A 26,524-nucleotide genomic window follows, 5' to 3' on the forward strand; every position below is an offset into this window, starting at 1 on the left:
CTGATATTTTAAAATAATGTTGTTAGGACAATCTATTGTGTGTGAATATGGCGTGTCAATGCTATGGTGACTCCCTGCCATCATCCAACATAATGAGCTTTGTAATTCTACTCATAGTGAACTATACAGAAACTGACATTTAATTTTTAAAACCTTTCTGTGGCAATATGACCCTGAATGTTAAAGGATTTTTGTCATTAATTCAAGTTCTCGAAGGTATGATTCCAATTTTATAATCATGTGTGCAATTATCAGAATAATTGCCCACTGGAGTTAGACACGAGGCAAACACATCTACAGAAATGTGCAAAGAAACTCAGAAAGCAAACAGATTGCTACCAGAAAAGCTAACATTTTGCTTTAGAAAAGCACCAAGCAGCACGTACCAAGTATAAAAACCCGCATAGCAGGATTCGCTTCAGACAGCTGAGCTTTAAATAACCGGGTTAGGGAGAACAGGAACAGACACACTGCACTCAGGGGGAGCGACCCTCCTAATGAGCCTCCAACAGCTCTTCCATGTTGTTTGAGTTTAAATGCCCCAAATTGTCTTCAAACCCACGTAACTTTTATAATATAAAACTGGTTTTCCTCTTTGCTCCTCCATAAGAGCAACAATCAGAAAGGATTTTTTTTATACCCCATATTTATATGGGGTTAATTGAAATTAGATACCTATTAACACTTTCTAAAATACTTGGAGAGATGTCTGGGCCAGATAGTGCCTGCTCTTCTGAACTCTCTGCATGCCAGGGGCCAAAGACAGCTGCTGCATTTCTCAGGCTCCTTTGCCACTGCGGAGCTGCTGGGGTTTAGGGAAGTGGTGCATGATCAGAGGGAAGGGGTCTGCTTCCAGTCTTGATACAGCTCCTACTGCCAGCTGACTTCGGCAAGGGTGACTGGTGGCTGGAGGTGTCCATCATCCAGTGCTTGAGCCCTGACCTAGCCACATGTGGACAAAGGGAGGTGACCCCACTGGTACTGGCATGGGGATGTCAAAGTTGTCATCAGACTGGACTCTTGGACTTTCCATCTAGAGATAGACATTGTCAGAATAGTTGGACCACAGCCTGTAGGCCTTTCTAATAAATCCCATATATTGGTGTGTGTGTGTGTGTGTGTGTGTGTGTGTGTGTGTGTGTGTGTGTGTGTGTGTTATATTCATTCTATCGGTTCTGTTCCTCTAAAGAACCCAGACTAATACACTCTCCAAATGCTCTCCCACGGAGACTCATCATGGCCCTCTATGGTCACAAACCTATAGATGTCCCAATAGAGTTCTTCTGGGGACAATTTCATTTTAGCCTTCCTTTCTATGAACTGCTTTCATTCTGATATTTTAAAAAATTGTTAGGGTCTAGAGGGTGTGTGCACGCATGCCGGGGGCGCGTCCATGCCATAGCGCTCAGGTAGAGGTCAGAGGACAAACCCACGCAGTCAGTTCTCTCATTTGCTCTTTCCATGGGTTCAGGGATCATGCATCTCTACCTGCTGAGCCATCTCAACAGCCAAACCCACTCTGTTCTGTGAATTAGAACATGCTGCTGCCAAAACTGGGGGCTGAAGCTCTCTCTCCTTCCAAGCACCTATCCCGCTGTCCCCAGTAGGTGAACTCAGCTAATTCTGGGGACTGAAGGATGCTTCCCTTCAGGACCCCATCACACTACTTGCGGTGGCTCTCTCTCTCTCTCTCTCTCTCTCTCTCTCTCTCTCTCTCTCTCTCTCTCTCTCTCCTAATCATCTCCCACTTCCTGACCTGATCACTCAAGGGTGCCTGTGATCAGGATACAGTCTTTTCTAATAAGGCACACTTGAAGGGTAACCTCAGGTCGGCCTCATTTCTACAAAGCTGGTTTCTTTTGTGTCAATGGTTTCCAGTACCGGGAACACTTCAGACTCAGGGGGTCAGGGGCTCAGTGTGACAGCTCACTCTTCAACATCCTGGGGTTGCCACCCCAGGCCTCCTAATCCTCTGCATTCATTGCACGCTGCTGCAACAGCCAGCCTGGGGTACACTTACTGTGTTTGAAAAAAGGTCAATGGAGAGTGGCATCCGGGGGCTGCACAGGCTGAGGCCTCTCCACCAACCAGGTACCTGGTGCCTTTGACAGCTCCTCAGGGGACTTAAACCTGACACTGATCAGTAGGTCACCTTAGATCGCCAAATTTATGAAGTCTTTACCAGGGATACAAGAATGTAAGTCTTTCTCTTAAGAGAGCCTGTGTGGAGCAAGGGAGCCACATCCAATTCTATTTTCAGAGTGTACACATCAGAAACCTGTGGTGATATATTGTTTCTCCCAATGTATTGTGCACCCTAATAAAACTTATCTGGGGTCAGAGAACAGAACAGCCACTAGTCTAGACATAGAGGCCAGACAGTGATGGCACACACACACCTTTAATCCCATCACTTGGAAGGCAGAGATTCATCTGGATCTCTGTGAGTTCAAGGCCACACTAGGAACAGAGCCAGGCAGTTGTGGCACACGCCTTTAATCCCAGGATTTGAGAGCTCATGACTTTCTTGGGAAAGACATACACCTTTAATCCCAGGAAGTGATGGCAGGAAGCAGAAAGGTATATAAGGCGTGAGGAAACAGGAACTAGAGGCTTTTAAGCTTTTAGCTTTTTGAGCATTTCAGCTGAGATCCAGTTGGGTGAGGACTCAGAGGCTTTCAGTCTGAGGATTTGTGGAAACAGGATCGGCTGAGGAGTTGGCGAGGTGAGGTTGGCTGTGGCTTGTTCTGCTTCTCTGATCTTTCAGAATTCACTCCAATATCTGCCTCCGGGTTTTTTTTTTTTAATTAATAAGACCATTTAACAATTCATGTTACAGAAACATTTAAATATTCTTAATACTCATAAATCTATGTGTGGCCATTTTGTTACTGATTAATCTTCAAAGTCACTTTACACAAACAGAGTGACTCTCCTTGGTACGGGCAGGAAGTCAATCTGATAAGAGACTCAAGCAGTCTTTCCTGGGAGGCTGAAATTCGGATTAAAGTGCCTCATTCTGTAGAAAGCATGGGCAACTCTAGGGAAACTAGATATTTCCGAAGGGTTTCCAGCTAAGACCTTTTTCTTAGAACTTCCCAGCTGTTACAATCCAAATAGACATTGTGTTGCTTTGAGTTTAACGATAAAACGCACAAATTTTTAGTGTATGTAAAGATTGCAAATCTCCAAATTTTCTAAAAACTAAAGCAACGAAAGTTCTCTGGTATACAAAGGTCAGAGGTGAGACGTAAGGTTAAAAACAATGCAAGTGTTCAGAAGGCCTTGCTGGATCCTCAGATCACGGGGGATGGGCCTCTAACCATCAGCTGGACTTTGCGTGGAGGTCTAACTTAGCCATCTGGACTGAAGTCTCATGTCAGGGACACGATGGTTAGGGGACTTGAGTTGTAAGCCATGAGAAACAGTCCATTCGTGAGCTGCATTTGAAGGGAGAAGGGGAGGTCTCTGAAGTCCAGCCACAGAGGCCAACTGCCTCCACTTCAGCCCTTCAGGGATGAGCTACATTATCCTTCAGATGTGGTTCATTTGGAGGCTGATCTCCAGTGTGGTGGTGGGACCTTTAAGAGCAGTGTCTGCGGGGAGATAGTTGGGTGATCAAGACACAGCTTGGGGAGGCATGATCCCCAGTTCTCGTAAGTGGGTTGCTAGGGTTGCTATAAGAGGGAATGAGCTGACCCCTGGATTCCTCTGGCTTCCTCTCTTGCCATTTGATACACACACACACACACACACACACACACACACACACACACACACACTCACACCTTTGTGATGCTGTCCAGCATGGGGTCCTTAACAGAAGCCAAACAGATGGGGCCACCTGACCTGGGGCTTTCACCCTCTAAATCTGTGGGCTACGTAACCTCTTTTCTTCATAAGCACCAAGTCTCAGGAATGTTGTTCTAGTGACAACCAAGGGTGGAAACAAGTAATAAAGGGAACCATTCTGAATCAGTGCTGAGCCTGAACGCAGGAACCATCAAACGCTTCATCGTCGCGAACATTAAGGGTGGTTTCAGCTTCACCGTCAGGTGTGCCGTGCCCCTAGGTCTGGCACAGACCAGAGCAATCCCTCACCAACTTCCACAGACAAGTTCCACTTTAAATCAACAGCGGGGCACTAAAACAGAGCCCTGCAATGATGAAAATACAATAATAAGGAAAATAACTTGGGTTGGAACTTCAATTCTTATGGGCATAATAAACACATTTTTAAAATAAGTAACCGAGGTTGGCTTCGAACCCATGATCCTCCTGCCTCCACCTCCTTCAGCAAATCTTGCTGGGGTGTACCATCACAACTGGCCGACAAAGTTTTGGGTGTTTTGTTTTGTTGTTTTTTCAAGACGGGGTTTCTCTGTGTAGCCCTAGCTGTCCTGCAACTCACTCTGTAGACCAGGCTGGCCTTGAACTCACGGATCTGCCTGCTTCTGCCTTCCGAGTGCTGAGATTAAAGATATGCACCACCAGTACCCAGCAATAAACACATTTTTCATAAGATCTGGTGGCACTACTTGGAGATCATCTAATAATAGCAAGATAATGCTTTCCTTATATAAGATATGAACCATTATGACAAGCTGCAGGTATAAAATGAGTCACAGGTATTTCTAGCTAGCTGGAAGTCGGCGACCTTGGCATTAAGCATCCAAGGCTGGGGAGAAACATCACTGAGGTTCAGATCTACTTTCTGTCTTTGAGAGCAGCTTGTTACACAGTTTGAAAGCCAAGGCCAGTTGATGGGAAGCAAAAATACACCAACTGAAATCTAAATGGAGTGTTTAAATGGGAGAGATTCTGAAGAAATGACTGGCGGGAACAGAAGGCGTCGCTTACACCAAGCTGGATTTAGATTAAAATGAACGGCAATGAGGGCACTTGAGGCAGGAGAGGTACAGGCAGCAATGGGCACTGGGGAGGGTATGTGCACACCCCGGCTGTGCAGATCAGTGCTGAGCCCAAAGGGCACCTTCCTCACTTGCGCCTGGAAGTGCCTGTGGTACTGCCCAGAACCCAGGGACAAAACTCAGTGTGACAAGTCACGTTGGGAGACAGAGGCTCATAGAACCTGCTGCCCCCAAAGTTCTTCTCCAGAGTTCATCATAGGCATGGTCCATGTATTCTTAACAAAATAATTCTGAAAGGGTCTGGAGAGACGTCTCAAATGCATGACTTTTTGTCGGAACTTGTGACACTGGGGGAAATTAATATTAGTCCTATTCGACGGCATGCATGCCCTGGCAGGCTAACCTGTGCCCACCTGTCATAGAAGACATAATGACCATCTCTCATTTTATTTCTTGGCAGTGGAGACATTCAGTTACTTATTTTATGTGTTTGTAATTCCTCTAAATATCGGGCTCCAAAGATAAAAGGCTCTCTGTTCCTGCAGGGATTCAGGGTAGGGAAGTGATGGTTCTGGAGTCAGATGACCTGGAGGACTTGGCTTTGCCATCTCTTCCAGCTTTGCATCCTCTGGTGAGTCTTGTTGTCCCTTTGTGCCCTACCATGCACTGAGGAGATGAGATGTGCAGGGAGTTCAGTCTAATGCCTGGGACACGAGAATCATTCAGTGAATGATGCTAACTGCATTGTGATGCTGATAATAAATGACATAATTGATGGTTTCACAAAGTAGCTTTGGATGCTGGGTGTGCCCTAGAATCACCTGGAATCACAGGAAAAATGCATGAGCTCCACTATAGACCAGCTAAATCAGAATCTAGCCCAGTGTGTAACGGATGTGTCAAAGCTATCAACTGCTGAAGGTGATTCTGGGGGACAATCAGCTGGAGCATATTTTACTGCATCGACAGTGTCTGCCCTCAAATTTCATGTCAACTGGACTCTCAGAATCTGACACTCTCTGGGAATAGTCTGCAGATGCAACTGATTATGATGAAGTAACACTAGGTCATGGTGGCCCTGAATCCAGGCACAGTTGTCCTTATAAACAATAATAACAATATATAGGTCTGCCAGCTGGGAAGAGCCAAGCACTGAGGAAACCCACAGGAGCCAGGAGAGAGGCTGGGAATGAAGCCTGTGTGGACGCTGCAGACAGGGAGCACTGAACATTCCTTCAGGGACACAATGGACATGAACATCTGCAGACACAGCATGGCCCCGCACACCTGCAGACACAGCATGGCCCCCGCACACCTGCAGACACAGCATGGCCCCCGCACACCTGCAGACACAGCATGGCCCTGCACACCTGCAGACACAGCATGGCCCTGCACACCTGCAGACACAGCATGGCCCTGCACACCTGCAGAAGCAGAATAACCCTGCACACCTGCAGACACAGAATAACCTTGCACACCTGCAGAAGCAGCATGGCCCCATGCACCCATAGAAACAACATGACTATTTATACTTGCCAACAGTGTGGCCCTGCACACACCTTCACACATCCTGGCCACACATAATCATAGATACCATGGACCTATAGATACTCTGAGTCTCAGCAGTAAAGCACTGGTAAGTGTGAGGACCTGAGTTCGGATCTCCAGATCCCAGGCAAAAAGCCAGGCATGGCGGCACATGCCTGTGAGTCCAGGATGTCAGGGGAGTGGAGATGGAGGCAGAGACAGGAAGATCTCTGGAGCTCTCTGCCCAGCCAGCCTTGTCTACATGATGAAGCTACAGGTCAGCGAGAGACCGTGTCTCAAACCAAGGTGTAAAACATGACCTCCACATGCATGTGTATACATACACATGTGCACACACACACACACACACACACACACACACACACACACACACAATTTTATTAGAATGAGGACAAGGCTTAAAGATAACCCTGCTTAAAGGAGTGCCTGAAAACCAGCATTGGCTGGAAGGACAGACTGAGAACGGAGCCACAGTCCTTTAGCAGCATGCCCTTTCCTTCTCATGGAGCCGTCTCCCCTTCCCTTTTTCTTCCTCAAGGCCCCTCAGGGCTCACTGATGAAGGGGGAAGGGCAGATCTCAGAAAAGAGAGAAAATACCTGGTGGGGTAAAGGAGATGAAGAGAAAGGCCCAGAAGGCAGAAAACGTGAGAACGAGCAGACTTGCTCCACTCCTGATTTGCAAGGATGTGTTCTGTTCACGTAGGCACCCACACGGAGACACCCAGGCAGGACCCAGCAGGTGAGCACAGTGGGCAGTGTGAACTTGCAACACGTGTCCACAGGGACCTGTTGAAGGAGCTGAGAAACACCGCTACACACATTTAGAAAGATGGCAACAGCAGTTAACCTTCCCTGTCAGCTCGGCTGGATGTGGAGTCACCTGGGAGACACACCGCCAGACAGGTCTGCGAAGGTATTTACTGATGAGCGCAAGCGTGCCCTAAATGGGCTGGGGTCTCAAACTGAATAAAGAGAAATCATGGAGACACCTCGCTGAGCACCAGCATTCACCTCTCCCTGCTTCCTGAGTACAGATGCCCTGGGAGCAGGATGCAAATTAACCAGCTCTCTCACACTCCCCCCACCAGGCCTTCCCAGCCAGGATGGACTCTCCCTTCTCAAACTGGGAGCCAAAGTAAGTCCTTCCTCCCATGTTGTTTTTCTGTCAGGCATTTGTGTCAGCAAAGAGAAGAGTAACTGATAACAGTATCCTAGAAAATAAAGAGGGTCTGCAAGTTGGTTCAGTGGGCAGAGGCACTTGCCAGCCGGATGGCCTGAACTGGATCCTCAGAACCCAGGTAAAGGAGGGAGGAAAGAATCAGGTCCACAGCGTGGTCCTCCCACCTCTGTGTGTGCATCTTGATAGGAGTGCCCCCCCACCAATAAAAGGAAGAAATTAAAATCTTTTAATTAAAAAAAAAAGATTAAGGCGGGCAGTGGTGGCACATGCTTTTAATCCCAGCACTCGGGCAGAGGCAGGCAGATCTCTGTGAATTCGAGGCCAGCCTAATCTACAGAGCGAGTTCCAGGAAAGGCTCCAAAGCGACACAGAGAAACCCTGTGTCAAAAAAACAACAAAACAAAGATTAGCTCCCAAAACCCAAGGGTCACAGTATCATGAATTTATAGGGTTCTCTCTTCCTCAGTTTCCAGATAAAAGTCCCAATCAACAAAATGATGAAAATTCTGAACCACAGCAGGAAATGGGTCCCGCCCTGGGTCAGCAGCTCTTGCAAGTTTTATCAGAAAGCAGGACATGTGTGCACAGAGCCAGGGGAGAGACACTGTCCTGCTGCCACCTAACCTGGGTGTCACGAGGACCCCACCGGGGAACTGAGAACAGGGATTCCTCCACTCCTTGTCCCCGCTCCCTTCGCTGTCAACCCTGGACTGCCTGGGAGGCAGAGGAGACAGGGCCTTGAGGGAGGCCAAGCTACAGAGCTGGACATCCCGTTCCAAGAGGGTCCTTCTGGCTGCTGCCCCCAGCCTGGCTGCTGTGCTGTGTGTGTGCAGGGGAGGGGGTGACAGCCTGTGGCTGAGCTCCTGGTGGGGAAGCCATCCTCCCCGAGCTGTCCCCCATGTCAGACTCCATAAGGAAAAGCTGTTGGAAACTCCTGAACTCATGGACATCTCCTGGTGCCACAGAAACCAGAAACAATGACAGTAATTTGGAGCTAAGAACTTAAGTGGCACTACATGTCCTTGCAATCACCAGATAATCAACATCCTTCTGTAAATACCAGTAGAAATTGAAATGGGCATGGAAGGAAGGCTTAGTGACTCAGAAGACCAGACCTACTGAATCCCTTGGAGATGACTCCAAGGTAAGCAGTTATCACAGAGAGTAAAACGTACCCCCAAAAAACTGCATTAATGCTGGGCATGGCGGTACACACCTGTCTTACCAGTACCCAGGAGGCTGAAGCAGCAGAATTGAGAGTTCAAGCTTGGGCTATATAGTAAGTTCTAAAACAGCCTTGGGTACATATTGAGAACCTGTCTCAAAGGAATAAATCAAAACATACACACACACACACACACACACACACACACACACACACACACACACACCAACAACCCTAAATAAAAATATCTGTATCAGTACATTCAGTGTGCTCTAACTAAGGTCTTATTCTCTGTGTGTGCATTGGGGCAGGGCAGGGCAGTGGCCTCATATATGATTTCATGAAATGGTGATCAGTCAAAGGTTTATCAGAAGTTTATATTTCAGTCTAGGGCTTCATCATTTCTGTGATTCTCATACTTCCAAGGAATCATACCTGCTATCTTCCTGTTGGTCTACCAGCTAATTTCCTATTACCTACCACCTAACTTCCTGTTCATCTACCTAATTTCCTGTTGGTCTGTCAGTTAACTTCCTGTTGGTCTACTGGCTAATTTATTCTGTTGGTCTATCAGCTAATTTCCTGTTGTCCATCAGCTAATTTCCTGTTGGTCTACCAGTTAACTTCCTGTTTGTCTACCAGGTAATTTCCTTTTGGTCTGTCAACTAACTTCTTATTGGTCTATCAACTAATTTCCTGTTGTCTATCAGCTAATTTCCTGTTGGCCCACCAGTATGTGGTTCTGTTCTAGTACCTCTAGGTCAAACACTCAGCTTTCTGATCCTGTATCATCCATGTGTGAGGAGAATTCACTCTGTGTCAATCTAAATAAAAATTTCCTTTTTTCAATGACAAGTCAATTTGGAAAAATGTACATACTTTGATTTTGGTAAATAATACCTACATGATAATATTATCCTGTTCCATACTTTATAATCACCATGAAATATACTTTTAGACTACAGAATCATTTCAAAAGCAACATTTTGTGTTTTAAAGAAAACAGAATAGCTCCTGCCATTATGAGTACATAATTTGAGAATTTTAACTTTTCTTCATTTCACTGGAGAAACACAACTGAATGAAATGTTATTGTCACCAGAGTGGTGACATGACTCCAGACGTAAGATCTTTCCAGAAGTCCCTTGGCTTCCAAAGCCAACACATTAACTAAGTAGGGTTTGGTTTCATCACTCCAGATTGGTGGATAAATTTGGCTATTTTTTGCTAATAAAGGATCTATTATTCTTTATAGTTGTAAAATATATAACTTAGGAAAATAAATGGACAAATTCACATTAAAACATTTTTAAAAGCTCAATTAAATCTGTACCCCAAAGGTTTATGTGTAAACTCTCAAGACAGTGTAGAATAACTCAAGTTTTAGGGTTTGAGACAATATATTCCATCCAACTTCTCTTTATATAATATATATAATTGAAAATTATATACAATGTTCACTCATGTTTTTAACCAATATTCTCAGTCCCGGAAGCCAATATCACCTTGAGTAGTGGAGAGGAGCTGGCTTCTGTGGTACTGTATCCTCATAGTATACAAAGTTCAAGATCAAGGTCTCTAGGTCTCCTGATATGCTTTAAAAAAACACTACTCCATTGTTGAGAAAGGGGGCCCACCGGAGCCGTACTCATAAGATACTCAATAATCCATCTAAAATAACAGCTCCTACCTCGACCTTCAAGAGGAGTGACTGTTCTGTGACTTTTCCTGGTGGTATAGGGACAAATGTCAGTTCACTCAGATAAGGTATGGCTGCCAGAGCAAAGAAATGATCTTCACAAGTCTACCTGGTGAACCAGTGAGTTTATGGAGGTTACGATAGAAACGGGAACCATTCTGCTAGGATCTAGGTCGGCTCTCGCTCTCACAGAAGAGTCATGCTCTCACACTCAGCTCAAGGCCCTTCCCAGAATGCCTCGACATGTCCCGAGTCTATGGCCCAGCACTGCTCACTGTCTCAACGTAACCAGGCATATGCAGTGTGCTCACATCCCTCTCCCCTTTCTGCGTCCCTGATGTTGCTTCTCTCTGTCCAAACACCAGTTCTCCATCTCTTCTCAAATCACTGCTCAAGGTCTTGGTAAAACATGGCCACAGGGTGGAGACCCCCGCCTAGGTTTGCAGATACCAGTGCCATTTAGCTTTGATGATAAACGCTCAGTTTTGACCACACATCCTGAATTTTCCATAAAAGTCACAATTCTATAATTTTATTTTGAAATTTTTACTTCTAAAAACATGTCTGTGGTTTTGGTTGGTTTTTTTTATTTCAAAACCTTGGTTGTACTACATCCTCATTCTACATCAACAGATTAAAAAGTTGGAAAAATAAATACTTTTTGCAATGCATTGCCTGTAATTTAATTTTTTGTAATATAAGGATATGAAAATTAGATGAAAGCAACAGAACTTGTTGCCAGCTCTTATAGTTCCACTCATTTTCAGTCTTTGAGGTTTCTGCTCATGCCTGTGCATATCCCATTACTGTTTTTATAAAATCTGAGTATGATTTATGAATCTCACTTGTATATCATTGCCATAAATGATCACACACAACTCCTATTCTGAAACCAACCCTTCATTTTGGAGAAGGATGATGTGGCTTCTTACGTATAGCAATCAGAAACATCCAGAGCCTTCTTTTGAAAATATGACTCCAAGTCTCTAAGAATTTGGAAGTGTAGTAAAGTCACAGCAAACAAAAAAGAAGTATTGGGTGAAAAAAAACCTTACAATTTCAATAAAATTATTTGGTTGTTTTGTAATCCAAATTCTTCTAAAACAAAATTAAAATACTATATAGCATAACTTGGTAGTTTGTTTATTTCTCTCCTGTAAAACCTCCCAGAATAAATACTTGACCACATTGCACAGAGGACCATACTTTTTCTCCACAAAAATTTTAACCACACTCTCTTTTTTTAAAGATATAAAATCTGTCTACATCCTATATCTAGATTAGCCTTAATTAATTATAGGGATGACAAGCTTTTCTTAGAATTGATTTTTTAAAATTCCTTATGAGGCAATCTCCCAGAATAACCCCATGAGGAATGAGGAGCTATAAAAACTTTAAAAACTGGAGCTGGAGAGCTGGCTTAGTGGTTAAGGGCACTGGCCAGTCTTCCAGAGGATCCAGCTCAATTCCCAGAACCCACATGGCAACTCAGAACGGTGGTAGCTCCAGTTCCAGGGGTTACCACATCCTCACACAGACATGCAGGCAGGCAGAATACCAACCACATAAAATAAACATAAATAAATTATTAAATAGCACTTAAAAAAAGACCACTAATTGTTCTTGCAGAGGACCAGGGTTCGATTCCTAGCACCCACATATCATGTCACAACTGTCCATAACTCCACTCCCAGGGGCTCCAATACCTTCATCTGGCCTTCATGGGTACCAGGCAGGCACATGGTACACAGACACCCATGCAAGCAAAACATTTATAACATAAAATAGATAAATCTTTAAAAAAAAAAAAAAAGTAGTAAAAGACCTAAAAGGCAATACCATAGACCTGGCTAAGAACCTGTGGCTGGGGCAGTCATGGGCCCTATAGAAGAACCTGTTGTTATTGGTTTAGCTGAGTGGATTCAGTATCACACACACCTCTAAACACATCTCTATAACCGTAGATTGGTTCAGCTCTCAGACGCTCCCAGAGAAACTTTTTTGCTGTAGACAGCGGTTAATACAGAGACTCATGGTTGTGATGTGGAGTCCTTGGCTCTAAACAGGACATCCACACCACTCCTTGTATGTGTGAAAGACTCAGGGGACACTGAGGAAGAGGGAACAGAAAAAAATGTTAGAGCCAGAGGTATAGTCTGAGAAACAGTCGTCTCTCTGGACAGGACACAGCCATGACACTCAGGAACTCACTGCTGCTGTGGTCACCGGCTGGGGTCACCTGCACACGACCTGCATGTAACTGGACCTGTCAACATTTTGTGATCAAACAGGGAAAGATTCACAAGACGCCACCCATCTCTGGGGGACCACTGAGGGACCTGTCTAATTTAAGCATTTCTCTAGTGGTTGCCTTGGTCTAGATGTGTGATGATTTACCAGTAAGTTATTACAGCAAAGTGACTTTATTTACTTTTAAAGCTCTGACCTTTTCTATCTGTCCCCTCCCCTGCCTCCAGAAGAGGGTGTGATATGGAGTTTTTTGTAAGTACTGGGGATGGATGCTTCCACATTCAGACTCTTAGAAAGTGCCATCATGAGCTCCCCACCTACTGCACCGAGAAGGAACCCCGAGCTACCGAATGAAACCCAGTGCATCTCCTGGATTTCCATTTTTGTCTTTCAAAACTACCAGCTGTTTTTTCTCTGCTTGGAAAGCACAGTCACCAACAATTTGCATAATTCTGTCAGAAGCTGAGGTGATTAGCACCTTCTAATGTTTGCCAAAGGTCACATTTTCTAATAAGAACACACCCTTAGGACACAGGAAGCCAAGCCGATGACACTTTCACCAGAAAAATACGACTTTTCCAGAATGTGAAAACTAGTCTCCAGAGTCAAAATCTTTGGTCTTTTCCTAGTTTAACAGGTATGGTTTTTTAACAAAAATTCATAGAACAAACACATTTGACATGAATGTTAAGAAGTGATATTCCAAGTCCACCAGCTTAGTTTTTACTTTGACACGTCATTCTAGAATCTTCTTTACATCAAATTAGAGTAATGCTGCTTAGTCCTGCAGCCTAGTGATCGTCTCTTCTGTGAGCATGAGGGAGTGTTAGACACAGATGAAAGGATTCTTGTGCCACCGAGGTGACTCTTAGTCGAGACAAATCACACGGTGAAGAGTTGGAGAAGACACACCACATGACACGAAAACCCCTTCCTTGGATTTAGAATCACTCCACAAATGAGCACAGGGTTAAAAACCGTCCCCCTGGTTCAAACAAAACCCCCTAGAGCCACACTGCAGTGTTCTCAGCAGAGCCTGTGGACGGCTCCTCGTTCTCGGGTCTTGGGTTCAGTTTGACAGTGTTTATTGTTCCTGTGGTAGGTTTGCGTCTGAGAGCGAGAGAAAGCAGGACTGACAGAGAATTGTTTTCATAGCATTTCCAACGGGTTGCAATCAGGGAAACATTTCATCTCAGGACAGCGCCGGCCAGGCTTGAAGACAGACAGCTTCAAGGACACCCAGGCTAGCCAGAGACAATGGAATCGTTGAGTGAGCTCTCCTCAGAGGTCACAGCTTTGCAAGCACCGTCCGGCTTAAATGTAAGCACCGTCCGGCTTAAATGTAAGCAGCCTGAAGCGTAAGCTCTGAATCATTCCTAATGCAGAAAGGCATTGTTTGTAACACCTGAGGTCACTCAGCAGTGTCTTTCACTTTCTGTAGGATACCCCAAGATGTCCTTGTTTAGAGGTAAGCATGTTAAGAGAGACTTCGTCTTTTCCAACTCATGTGTGGGTTCTGCCAAGCCCTAGGGCAAAGTTAACTTAGCACCCAGCCTTTCCATAGCTTGTCATAGGCCCTGCAGTCACAAGGGACCTGTGACCAATAGTTTACACAAGGTTCTCGATGGAAAATCCTTGTTTCATAAAGCATTTCACACATGAATTGCTTTCGTTGTGATGCTTTGGAGTTATTGAAGCAAACAGGAAGAAAAAACCCTGCTTAGCCTTCTCGGAGCCCTGGGTTCGATCCTCAGCACTGCCAAATATGAGACATAAATACCAAGAACTGCACATGTCCTTCTACCAAGAACTGCACATGTTCTTCACGCTGTCCCTGTGCTGCCAGAGCTGGCTCTCCCAACAAACACTGAGACAGCAGGACTCAGGCAGCCAGAAGCCTATAGCAATTACAAGTTCTCACCGTGCACATTCAAGTGTTTAGGTGGATAAGAGCATGGGATGCCCTGTGTAGTGTCATGCATCCGACCTGAAATTCAGCTATCACTGACTTCCTGCCCTATTGGACAGAAAGATGGTTTGCTCATTCACTCATTCATTCACTCAAAAGGCTCATGAATGGCTCCAGGATGGAAGACATACTACTGTACTCCCAGAAGGGGTCTAGACTGGACTCGGCTTCTGGCTAAGTATTAGGGATGTGATACAATGGAGTATAAAGTTGGGTGTGTTGAAATGTTGTAAGGGAATCACAGGCTATGTTTCAAGCACGGAGGAAAGGTGAGCCCTGCTGGGAGGCATGGGTCAGGACAGGTCTTTGGAGGCAGCATTTAATATCCAGGGACACAGCTTTCACTAGCTGTCGCCCGTCCTGAGCTGGGCACAGTGATGCAACTACCCTTGAGTCACCCATGTCCCCATAAGTAACTCCACTGAGCTCACTGGTTCTCCAAGCAAGACTTGGGTAGAGCTGTTCCTTTTTTCTGTCTTTGGGGGTCTCTCTGGGAGGACAGACTTTTGTTCATGTCTCCTCAAGAAACCATGCAGCACTGTGATAATGTAAGCCTATAGAGTGGCAAAATCTGATACTTTTCAGATGCCTAATAAATGAGATAAAATTTTATAATCATCTAGAGAATATTAGCATCCTGCCACAGTGTTGTTGATATGAGTTTTAGAAATGCTAATAGATTTTGGCCTGGTGTGGGAAGTTACAGTAAATACAGGCATCTCGGGATAATTTACGGACACATGATGTCAGGCTCTGAGTTTGGTCATACATAGATGGAGGCTACTGGAATGATAGAGCACGACATAAAAATGAAATCATTGAAACAGAAGCTCCAGAGAACATCTACGTTCCAAGTCTGTGCTCAGAAATCTTTGCACTGTTGGAGATAATTAAATGCATAATAGTTACCAAAAATTCCTTCCACATCTTAATAAGTAGGATCTTTTTTTGCAGGCTCTCTCTAGATTCTGGGTGGTCCCTGGAAGCCTTCTCTGAAGCATGGCCAGTGGTACCTGTCTGTGTATGTGTGTTTGGTAGAATGTTTGGGAAGGGAGGCATGTTGAAGAGCACACAATGAGGGGTGAAACAGGTCTGTGAACGCACAGCCCGGGTGACCCTCAGTATCCTCTGGAGCACAGCTCCTATTCCTTTCTCTAGGAAGACCAGGAATAAGGAGGGGTGTGAAGAACCATGTGACTCATTGGAGCCCTGGGTTCAGAATACTGAGCAGTAGCTTGGCCTGGTAGGCAGAGGGCTCTCTGTTGAGCAAAGGAGACATCAACTGCATTCAGACTCCACTTAGGGAGAAAAGACCAGTGCCCCATTTGAGGTGCGTGATGCTTACCCAACCAGCTCCAAAGGTCTACATCTGGAGCAAAAGGAGAACCCCTACCATGGAGAGCCACTCAAGTGTGAGGTTAGCCAGCTGGTCACCATCACAAGGAAAATTGGTTGTCTGAAGCAATCCTCCCTCTAGGCTAGTGGTGCAAAGGTCAATAGATCTGGTGTCAATCATAGTCACCCAGAAGGCAGCTACCAGATCTGCAGATTCCTAACCTCCACCCAGACCTGCTGAGTCACAAAGTTGTAGGGAAGCCCAACAGAGTTGGAAAACCCCTCAGGTGATCCTGAGTATCGCTGTCAGGTTAGGTGGACAGAATGGTGATTTGAGAGACCACCCCAGAGGAAAACCAGTTCTCAAGCTGTGCTGTTTTAGGGAAGCCACACAAACTGCTTCCAGCCACACTTCTATGTTGTGGAATATTCCTTTATACTGTGTGAAGATGTGTCACTGTGATTGGCTTAATAAAAAGCTAAATGGCCAATAACTTGGCAGGAGGTATAGCAGGGACTTCTGGACAGAGAGAGCTCTGGGAAGAAGAAAGGCAGAGTCACCAGCGAGACTCAGAGCAAGCGGGATGGACACTAAGGAGACAAGGTAAGAAAGCCACAAGGCAGAAAGCAAATTAATAGAAATGGGTTAATTTAAGTTATAGTGGCTAGTCAAGAACAAGACTAAGCTTTCAGCTGAGCTTTCATAATTAATAAGAAGTCTCCATGTGGTTATTTGGGAGCTGGCCGGAGGGACAGAAAAGTTCCACTCCACGTCTACACTTTGGAAAATGGAAAAATCATAATGACTTCCTTCCCTTGCTGTTAGCTATGGGCCCCCCCACTAGCTCCCCCCCCCACAGAGTTCTAGTAGATTCAAGAGTCCATAGCTGGTAATGGCCTTCTTGCCAACAGAGACCTCAGGTGACACAGGGTACCACATGGCAAGAGGCACACTGACCTTACCTAATCTGGACCACTACACTTTCCAACACCAAAGTCAGATTCTGTTTCTAGCCTCCTACCACCACCTCACAGTAAGGATTGCTTTTCAGTACAGCGTGGGTGCCTGTGGCTTCTTTCTTTCTTCCTTCCTTCCTTCCTTCCTTCCTTCCTTCCTTTCTTTCCTTCTTTCCTCCTTTCCTCCTTTCCTCCTTTTCTCCTTTCCTCCTTTCCTCCTTCCTTCCTTCCTTCCTTTCTTTCTTTGTTTTTTTTTTTTAAATCTGTTATCAGAAATTGTGTCCTCTAATTTACCTTGCAATAATTTCAAAGTGAGGCCTGTGGCGGTCAGAGGCCTGGTCCTGCCCCTTGCACACGACTGTACTCCCTGAACAGCTGCCCACGCTGAAAACCTTCTTGTTCATGAGATATAGTAATGGCCGCAGAGATCATTGACAGGCTCTGAGCCTAAGATCTGAGCCTCCTCTCCCGAGCCTCTCTGAGAAGGGCTGAGTGCCTCTGCATGCTTGGGGAAGTCATCTTCAACTCATGGCTCAAACCCCACCAGGCTGAGCATAACCGCAATACTGTTACCTTGCCTCACCCTGCATTCTGCTCATCCATGTTTAGCATGGCCATGGGCTGCTTCATACCTTCTCCAGCCCTGCCCTCTCTATAAAGCATCCGTGCTGTTTGCATGTGTCAGTTTCATTATTTTATATCTTTCCAATCTTTTTTTTTCCTACTGGTGGGGTATTTGGGGGTAACCAATCGTTGCCAGGGACTTCCCTAGTTTTAACACTGACAGGTCCTTGTTAGGAAACCCCCTCCATCATGGGAAAGTCAGGGTAGCTGGCCTGTCACCTTAGGAGATTCCCAGCTGGAGAAAGTAGAAGGAAGTGGGGTCCAGATGTTGGGCACAGCATCCTAAGGGAAACTTCTGCAAGGTCCATTCAAAGCATCCCCTTCAGGAGGAGGCTGGGGCACAGAGTAGAGGGAAGTTTGTGAAGCTGTCCCCTAATGTGGATAAAAGCCGGTGACAGTGAATCCAAGACATAGAGGGGTTGGGAGGTAGGAAGCCAAGAGCTTGGGGATACAGCCCTACTACGACATGAAACAGATACGTATACTCTCTATCTTGGAGGGAGCAGGCAAGGATTCGGGGCTGCCTCACCTGTCTCCACACCTGACCCTGTGCCCCCTCCCCTTGCACCACCTGGCAGCTCCTGGCCTTTGGCCACCTTGTACCTCTGGCTTCCACACTGCTGCTGCTGTGTGTTGCCCCGGGCCACCTGCCAGCATGGGGAAGCTAACGCCTGGGAGAAAACAGCCTGTGGATCAGCTCTTCCTTTTCATCCATCCCTGCTTTCCGCCCCTCCCAATCTCACACAGAGATTGTCTACCACAGAGCGCTGGCTCCTCACCGGGGAGGCCTGTGGAGCTGCACCTGAGCAGCAGCTGCCAGGGCAGGCAGAGGACTCCCTTTTCTCGACTCCCACCCTTCAACCCTGCTGGCTTCTTGCTGACCTTCTAAGTGAGCTCACAGCCACCTCTGTCCCAGACCCTGCTTTCTGGGGCTGCAGGACTGAGGAGAACAAGGGAAGAGCGAGAAGAGCAAGGGAAAAGGGAGAAGACATGCTGAGCCAGCACATCTTGTCCCAGGGATGTGGGATTTGCCTACCCAGGAGGGCTTTGAGGATCTGGTCCAGCAAAGGTTTTGAACACTATGCACTGACTTTGTGCTCTTTAGACAAAGCATTGCCTAAAAAAATCACGAGTGACAAAACACACACACACAGACACACACACACGCACATAGACACACAGACACACATAGAGCAAAACACAGACACAAATACACACACACACACACACACACACACACACACACACACACACACACACACACACACACACACTTAAAAAAAAATACCTGTGTTACCCCAAACAAAATTTAGATAATGTAACTACTAAAAGTGCTGAGTTAACTACAAGCTGCTATCAAGCTTTTCAGGTGGAAACAATGACGCCTCCCAACATCTGCAGCCGTGACCAGGATTTGGGCAAGCAGCGGCCCAGGTAATCTCACCTGTCTGGGGCCTGTGCTGTCCTGAAACAGTGGGATGCCCCTGACACACAGCTCCTGGGAAAGCCAGGGAGCAGGCCTTGGAGGGACCATGACTTTTGCAGCTTCAGGACATGGGACACTGACTTCATCACAGGTTTAGGGTACATGGTGTGCCATTGTCAACTACAGTCTATCAGAGCCCAGAGGGGACTGTGGAAGGGAAGACACTGCTGTGACCTCTCCTCCCATGTCCTTTGCCTACGCACAAGACTGTCTTGTCCATTTACAGACGTTCCATTTTATTCTAGAATCATCTATGAGTGTCCACAAGCTCAGACCTTGTAGGTATTTTTCCAGTTCTCTTGCAGCAATCCCAAAGCTGCAGGAGGAGATTTAAATCATCTCCCTGTACCGTCCCCTCTGCCTATAAAATGGGGGTCTCAGCCTGAACCTTACAGGGAAGGGACTGAGTAGACACTCATGAGGTGTGTACAACCCTGTGGAGCACAGCTAGCACCCCTAAAGTTCTGGGTGTGTACAGTACACAGTACACGATGGTACTGGTGCAGAGTACCTGTCTCTACCTAATGCTATTCTATCACCAGCCAATGACTTCAGTGTCTGCCATTAAACAGAATCTAATCTGTCAAAGTATAGATAGTTGACTTTGGAATTATAAACTACACTTTAAGAATTTTTTGTTTAAAAACCCTGGGGCTAAGGAGATGGTTCAGTTGGTATAGTGCTTGCCACACAAGCAAGAGGACCTGTGTTCAATCCCTACCACCCACATAAAAAGTCAGGTGATGTGCCCCTATAATCCCAGCGCTAGGGAGGCAGAGACAAGAGGCTCCCTACAGGCCATTGGCCAGCAAGTCCTGAAGAAATGGGCAGTTCCAGGTTCAGTGGAAGACACTATGTCAGCCTCCAAAACATGCTCACACCCTAAACACACACAGACACCAAATTAATTAGTCAAAAACTTCCCTTGACTTTGTCACACCTGCTCTGTTTCCTTCAGTAACTCTGTCACCCGGCTTTAAAGTCTACCAACCCCGAGCTCACCTTTGAATGCAGTGTTAGGTAGATGTTTTGTCCTCCTTATCTGAAGAATCACTGTGGGTTTCTTCAACACAGTTTACCCAAGAGTCTATCCTTTCCCCTCTTAGAATCACAGGGCCATCATGGATGGACGATGAGGCCTTGGGCGGGGGTCAGTCTCCAGAGTCACTGGGGCCATCGAGGATGGACGATGAGGCCTTGGGCGGGGGTCAGTCTCCAGAGTCAATGGGGCCCTCGAGGATGGACGATGAGGCCTTGGGCGGGGGTCAGTCTCCAGAGTCACTGGGGCCATTGCAGATGGACGATGAGGCCTTGGGCGGGGGTCAGTCTCCAGAGTCACTGGGGCCATTGCAGATGGACGATGAGGCCTTGGGTGGGGGTCAGTCTCCAGAGTCACTGGGGCCCTCGAGGATGGACGATGAGGCCTTGGGCGGGGGTCAGTCTCCAGAGTCATTTCCTCCCGTTCTGTTTTTCCTTCTCTGCCCCCTGACTGCTCTCCTCTCTCTTTACTTCCCATCTCCCCCATGTCAGAGTGACTTACTTATTGGAGACCTTTATTCTCCATGTAAATATTACAATGCTACATTTGTCTCTTCCCTCTTGTTCTTTTTTCTTTATTGTTGTGGGTATGAGACACAATCTCCCATAACAAAGCTGACTGGCAGTTCCTAATCCTTCTGCCTCAGCCTCCTGAAAGCTGGGAATACTAGTGTGAACCACCATGCCTAGACAGCACTACCTTCTCCTCCTCCTCCTCCTCCTCCTCCTCCTCCTCCTCCTCCTATTCCTCCTCCTCCTCCTCTTCCCCCTCCTCCTCTTCCTCCTCCTCCTCTTCCCCCTCCTCCTCTTCCTCCTCCTCTTCCCCCTCCCCCTCCTCCTCCTCCTCCTCCTCCTCCTCCTCCTCCTCCTCCTCCTTTTTAAAGTAACGATAAGTCAGAACGCATATCTCAGCTCCGTGACCACACAGGTAAGGTAGAAAGGCTACATTTTTGGAAATGAGTGAATAAATGAGGCATATGGACCACATACCTAATATTAGCATTAACTCACGGAAGTGATGGTTCTTATGACTGTCTTGGAAAGTGTCACTGGGGACAATATTCAAATACCAACTAAAGCTGGAGGCTCAGAGCATTTGGAGTGGTTTAACTTCTTAAGCTAAGAGGTTACAGGGTATCTGAGAGTATAGAAAAGGCAGTCAAAATTAAAGCTACCTAACATTTTAAAATTATTTATAGCCTGCATACGTTTTGATATTGACAGATTCTGTGGATATCATGGGTAAGATGGCTGCAAAATTCCCTAAGGAGAAATGTCTCCATAACATGCTGTTAAACAAGACTGAAAGCTGACTACACATGAAAAAAAACCCACTCAAGTTATAGACACTCAAAAAGTGTAAGAAACATTTTTACTACTCTCCTAAGTGGCCTCGCAATGCAAAAAACCAAAGGTCACTCCTTCCTAATGCACAGCTCAGAAGGGCCAGGAATCACCCTTTCTCAGCTTTGTTTGCCAATGTTCTTACAGTCCCTCCCGGGTCATCTTCAAGTGCAGTAAACGGCCGCTGTTCAAATGCACACCACAGGTCTATACACAGAATCTGGGGCAGAGGTCAGCGTCCACCCCGCTAGTGAGGCTGACTTCAGTCTTATCAACATTTCCCAAGCGTTTTCTCTTGAGACTATGACTTGTCAAACCACACAGGCTGGATTTAATTGCTACTTCTGTTGCTCTATGACATGGCCTGTTGGGTTAATTAATTAATAATTAACAGTCCATTAATTACACTGTGGGGTTCTCTTCAACCTCAAAATCCATATAGAAAGATGCATTCATTTTCTGACAGGTTTTTTTTTTTTCTTAACAATACAGTGCCCTCCTCTGGCACCAGGCACTCACATGGTACACATACCTACCTGCATGTAAAACATTCATATACACAAGATAAAAATACATCCAAAAATATTTTTAAAAAGAGATTTCTAAACGTGAAATTCAACCCCAAGGTTAAATGTTGTGTGTTATAGTATTTTTGTCTCTACTGAACATTAAGCTATTTTTGTTTATTTGTTTATTTGTTTATTATGGATGTCTCATGTACATATACGCCTATGCACCACTTGTGTGCCTGGTGCCCAGAGACCAGGAGAGGGCCTCGGATCCCCTGGAACTGGAGTTACAGATGGTTGTGAGCCACCATGTAGGTTCTGGGAATCAAACCCAAGCCCTCTGGAAAAGCAGACAGTGTTCTTGACCTCTGAGCCATCTCCCCAGCCCCTATGAAGCTACTTTCAAAGATTAAAGTTTAGCATCTATCTGATGGAACCTGCAAATTCAGTTCAGCGCTACCCTAATCTCAGCATTCATAATCACTGCCCACCATTGCTGTAGGCATATTTTGGTGGTGATGGTATTTGCTTTTGTGCCAGGGATCAAACCCAGGGCTTTGGTCTCAAACTGGTGATCCACTTGCCTTTGCTTTCCAACTCCCAGAATCACACTCATGCATCACCATGCCTGGCTGTGATAGGATATTCTGAGTGCCACTGCAAACACCCCGAAATATGACACAAACTAGACTGGAGGCATGCATTCATACTTGGAGTACCTGTGCTTTACAGAATTATTAAAAGGGAACTCGTGGAAAAATTATCCAATGGAGAGAGCATCCTGTTAAAATGATATCCTTATTCTGAAAGGGTCTCAGGACCTGGGAGCAGGCAGTGTGGGCGGTGAGGTATAATGCAGACCTCTGAGCCACCGGGGACATTAACCCTCTTGGGTCCTCACAGCCCCAAGGAAGATGATACCAGACTGGTGTTTGGTACTGAGCTACCATCCCAACTGTCCAGAGAAGCAGTACACTCCGCATTGGAGCAGAGAGCTTCAGTGTGTACCTTGGCTCCATCCTTCACTCAGCTGCTGGGCAGCAACCCTTCTTGTGGGGCCTCTGAACACTCCAGCTCCATACATTCAACTCAAGTCTTACTGCCCATGAAGCAGGCTCAGCTAATGACACAGAATACTTCCAGTAGAAGCTCAAAGCCTGCCTGGAACCAAATCCATGAATTCCGGCAACAAAAAAAAAGCACCAACTGTGTATAGACAAGGCATATTATGGCATCTCATTATCCCATCCTTGAGGGGAAGTGCAAAAGTTTCAAGTTGCCCAACATACTGTGATGTGTACTTGTCACACCATGGAGAAGGCAAAGCCAGTTGAGGCCACAGAGCCACCAAAGTGGGCACCAGGCTGAACTCTGGAGCAAACACTTCAGCTGAATTAGCTCCCTCGATTATCGCAGGATCTGGATCACACTGAGCCACTGCTCTTTATTCAGGGTTTTCTAACCCTGGAGAAGAGATAGAGCCAATGGCATGTAGGGCGGTGTCTGGTGCCCCAGTGAGCACCTGACCTCTGGAAGCTGCTACAAAGAGGAAGGAGAGCAGAGTGCTGGAAGATTGGAGAGAGGGCATGGCTTCCTGGATCAGACGAGCAGGACAATTTCATGTGGACTTGGGGCTAGAAGAGTGGTAGAAGCGTGGGAAAGGGGTGATGGAGGGAACGGAAGAAGAAATGGTCAAGCAACATCCACTTTGTATGGGTCAGCTGACTAGGCTCCCCTCCAGGGTAGAGCAAGCCTTTCCTGGGACATGGAGACATGATGGGCAGCTTCTGAGGGCAGGTGGCTTTGCTCAGGCCTCTGTCTCTATGGCTTTTTCCCTTTCTGTGAATTCTACTCACGGATCCTTCTCCTGCCTGGTTCCTCACTCAGGCTGGGGCTCAGCTGTGCCAAGGCAGACCTGAGACTGACCCCAGCTTAGAAGGCACATGCAGACACAGGAGTCCCTCAGGATGGGAGGGGACTAGCCCACTCACTGTGGGCTGACATCCACAGGCTCTGGGATAAGGGTGCTTGTCACTGACATGACAATCCTGCTGGGACCTCCTCTCCTGAGTCTGAAGACTCGCCACCGTGAGAGCAGCTGGTTAAGGTTTGCGTTTTCTGCACCGCCTTCTTCCAGCCCTCAGTGAACTGGCTCTTCCATCTGGACAGGAGCAGTAAGTGAGTCCTGAGGGTGAGAGGGCCCTGGGCCAGCACAGAGCTCCAAGTACTGGCTCAGGCTCCCAGTTCAGCCCAGTGAGCTCTGGAAGGCTAAGCACTGGGTTCTTCTGGGAAGATTGAGAGTCACATTTGCAAGGTACTGGGGCAGTGGGGAGGAGGGTGAGGATGGCATACAGAACAACTGTGAAGGGCACAGGCTTGCCCTCAAAATGCTTATCACCTGCCAGGACAGGGAGGCCACCCCTTATCCCCAGCCATGGTGGCTGTGGAGCAGAAAGCCAACACTCATTCTATCTACATCCACCTCCAGGCTTCCCATACAGCCTGCAGCCCACAGCCCACTCTTCAAGCCCCACCGAACTCTTGACTCCAGCATCTTTCCACTTGGGATGTCTCCGGCTTTTCCCTTCTATTCACTCTACAGTCAGAGCACCATGTGGGGCTCTGAGCAGGTCTGGGTTTAGCAAACCCAGAGCAGATCAGGTGCACTGAGGACCTGGGGGCCACATGAAGTGACAGAGAGCAAGAAGGGGCAGTGAGTGTGGCAGGCAGAGAGCTTCCCCCACCCTTTCTCCTTTGGTCCCCGCAGTGCTGAGGTTACAGACACATCTAGCTATGCCCACTTTTTTTCATGGGTCCTGAGGATTCAAACTCGGGTCCTCATGCTTGGGCAGCAAGATCTCTTTATGCACTTAGCCACCTCCCTAGCCCCAATCCTAGGTCTGTAATGTAGTGATAAGTTTTTCCTTTCCCGCCCAGCCCCACAGTCCTACAGCTGCTTATAAAATAATCATTCAGAGGCTTAATATTATTTATGAACTGGATGGCTTATGGCTCAAACTTCTTGCTAGCTAACTCTTATAGCTTAACCCATTTCTATTAATCTGTAAGTTGCCACGCAGCCGTGGCATTACCAGTCTGCTGGCATCTTGCTGCTCCTTGGGTGACGGCTGGCGTCTCCCCCCACTCTCTTTCTCCTCTCATTGTCTCTCTTGGATTTTCCCACATGGCTCCATCCTGCTCTGCCATAGGCCAATACAGCATTATTTAATCAACCAATCAGAGCAACACATATTTACATTGTACAGAAAGACATCTCACATAGGTCTTTCTTTATAGTCTTTATCCCTGTGCTCCAGTCTGCCCGGCTCAAGAGTAGATGGTGCCAGCTTCTTACACTAGGATCTTGGCACTTTGATTAACAAATGTCCTCTCAAGCCTGGGGTTGCTATCTGTGGCCCTCTCCACACTCAAGCTGCCTCTGCCAGTCCCTTTCTTTACCCTGTCACCAGCAGGGACAGTCACCACCAGGTACTCAGCACTTGGTTGGGTCACCTAACTGGACAAGCACTTTACACAAGTTATTTATACCAGTCTCGAATCAAAGAACTCCACACAACGCAACTCCCATTTTGTACAAACTGGAGCTCACCAAACCTCCAACGAAAGAACGTTCTTGGGTTCCCCCAGCCAGGAAGCCTGAACACTTAGCTGCTTCAGTAATGAGCTACATTGTATCAACTCACATGTAAAATTCCATCACTTCTTTGCAAAATGTGTACCTGCTAATAGCTATTATCCAATGATCTACAGTTAATCTATTCAAACAGTTATATATGTGTGTATACATATATAACCTAGTCCAATAGATACTATATATAATAGTATATATAATCATCTATATAATATAATAGTATATATGCATATAATAATCTGTTGGACTAGGTTGGGTTTAAAGATCTAAATTCTTCTAGACAAGCCCTATAAACGTTAGTACTTAATAGGGATCCTAGCACTCCCCTAGGGATGTTGACAAAAGAGGTCTCTGATAAACTGGTCACATGACAACCAGGTCACTATTAACTAAGACACACAGTCAGGTGCCTCAACAGGAAAGGTTCTTTATGCAATTTCCTAAACTCCAGAACTGAACTTTATTTCCTTATTTGACATTTTAGAAGTTAATAGGAGGTAGCTCGGTGGTTAAGAACATGTACCACTCTTGCAGAGGATCTGAGTTAGATGTCCAACATCCATACTGAGCTCACAACTCCCTATAACTCCAAGTCCAGGGAATCCTACACCCTCTCAGAGCCTCTGTAGGCACCTGCACTCATATGCACATACCCATATACATAATTTAAAAAACAATAAAAAAATTTAAAGTTGACACAAAATTAATTAGAATTACTTTTAATCTTTTCTCCTATCATGGATATTTAATACTTTGGACAAACCATGTGACTTTCCTATGAGTCTATAATTTGAAATCTCACCTGAGCGACAAAAGGAAACTCGGTCTTCGATAGTGTCTGGGAGGCATCACTTAAAAAACCAGAATTAAGGAGGTGTAATTTTTTTTCACTTTTCC

The 26,524-nt window shown here is 46.2% G+C and overlaps 1 protein-coding gene across 1 annotated transcript in view; it reads right to left on the reverse strand.

Moving 5' to 3' along the window:
* Positions 1-26,524, reverse strand: part of Slc22a3 (solute carrier family 22 member 3) — a 94,499-nt gene that overhangs the window by 51,491 nt on the left and 16,484 nt on the right. The window lies entirely within an intron of this gene.

This window comes from Peromyscus californicus, unplaced genomic scaffold (assembly GCF_007827085.1).
Source record: "Peromyscus californicus insignis strain IS unplaced genomic scaffold, ASM782708v3 Scaffold_22__1_contigs__length_63687245, whole genome shotgun sequence".
NCBI classification, from domain to species: Eukaryota; Metazoa; Chordata; class Mammalia; order Rodentia; family Cricetidae; genus Peromyscus; species Peromyscus californicus.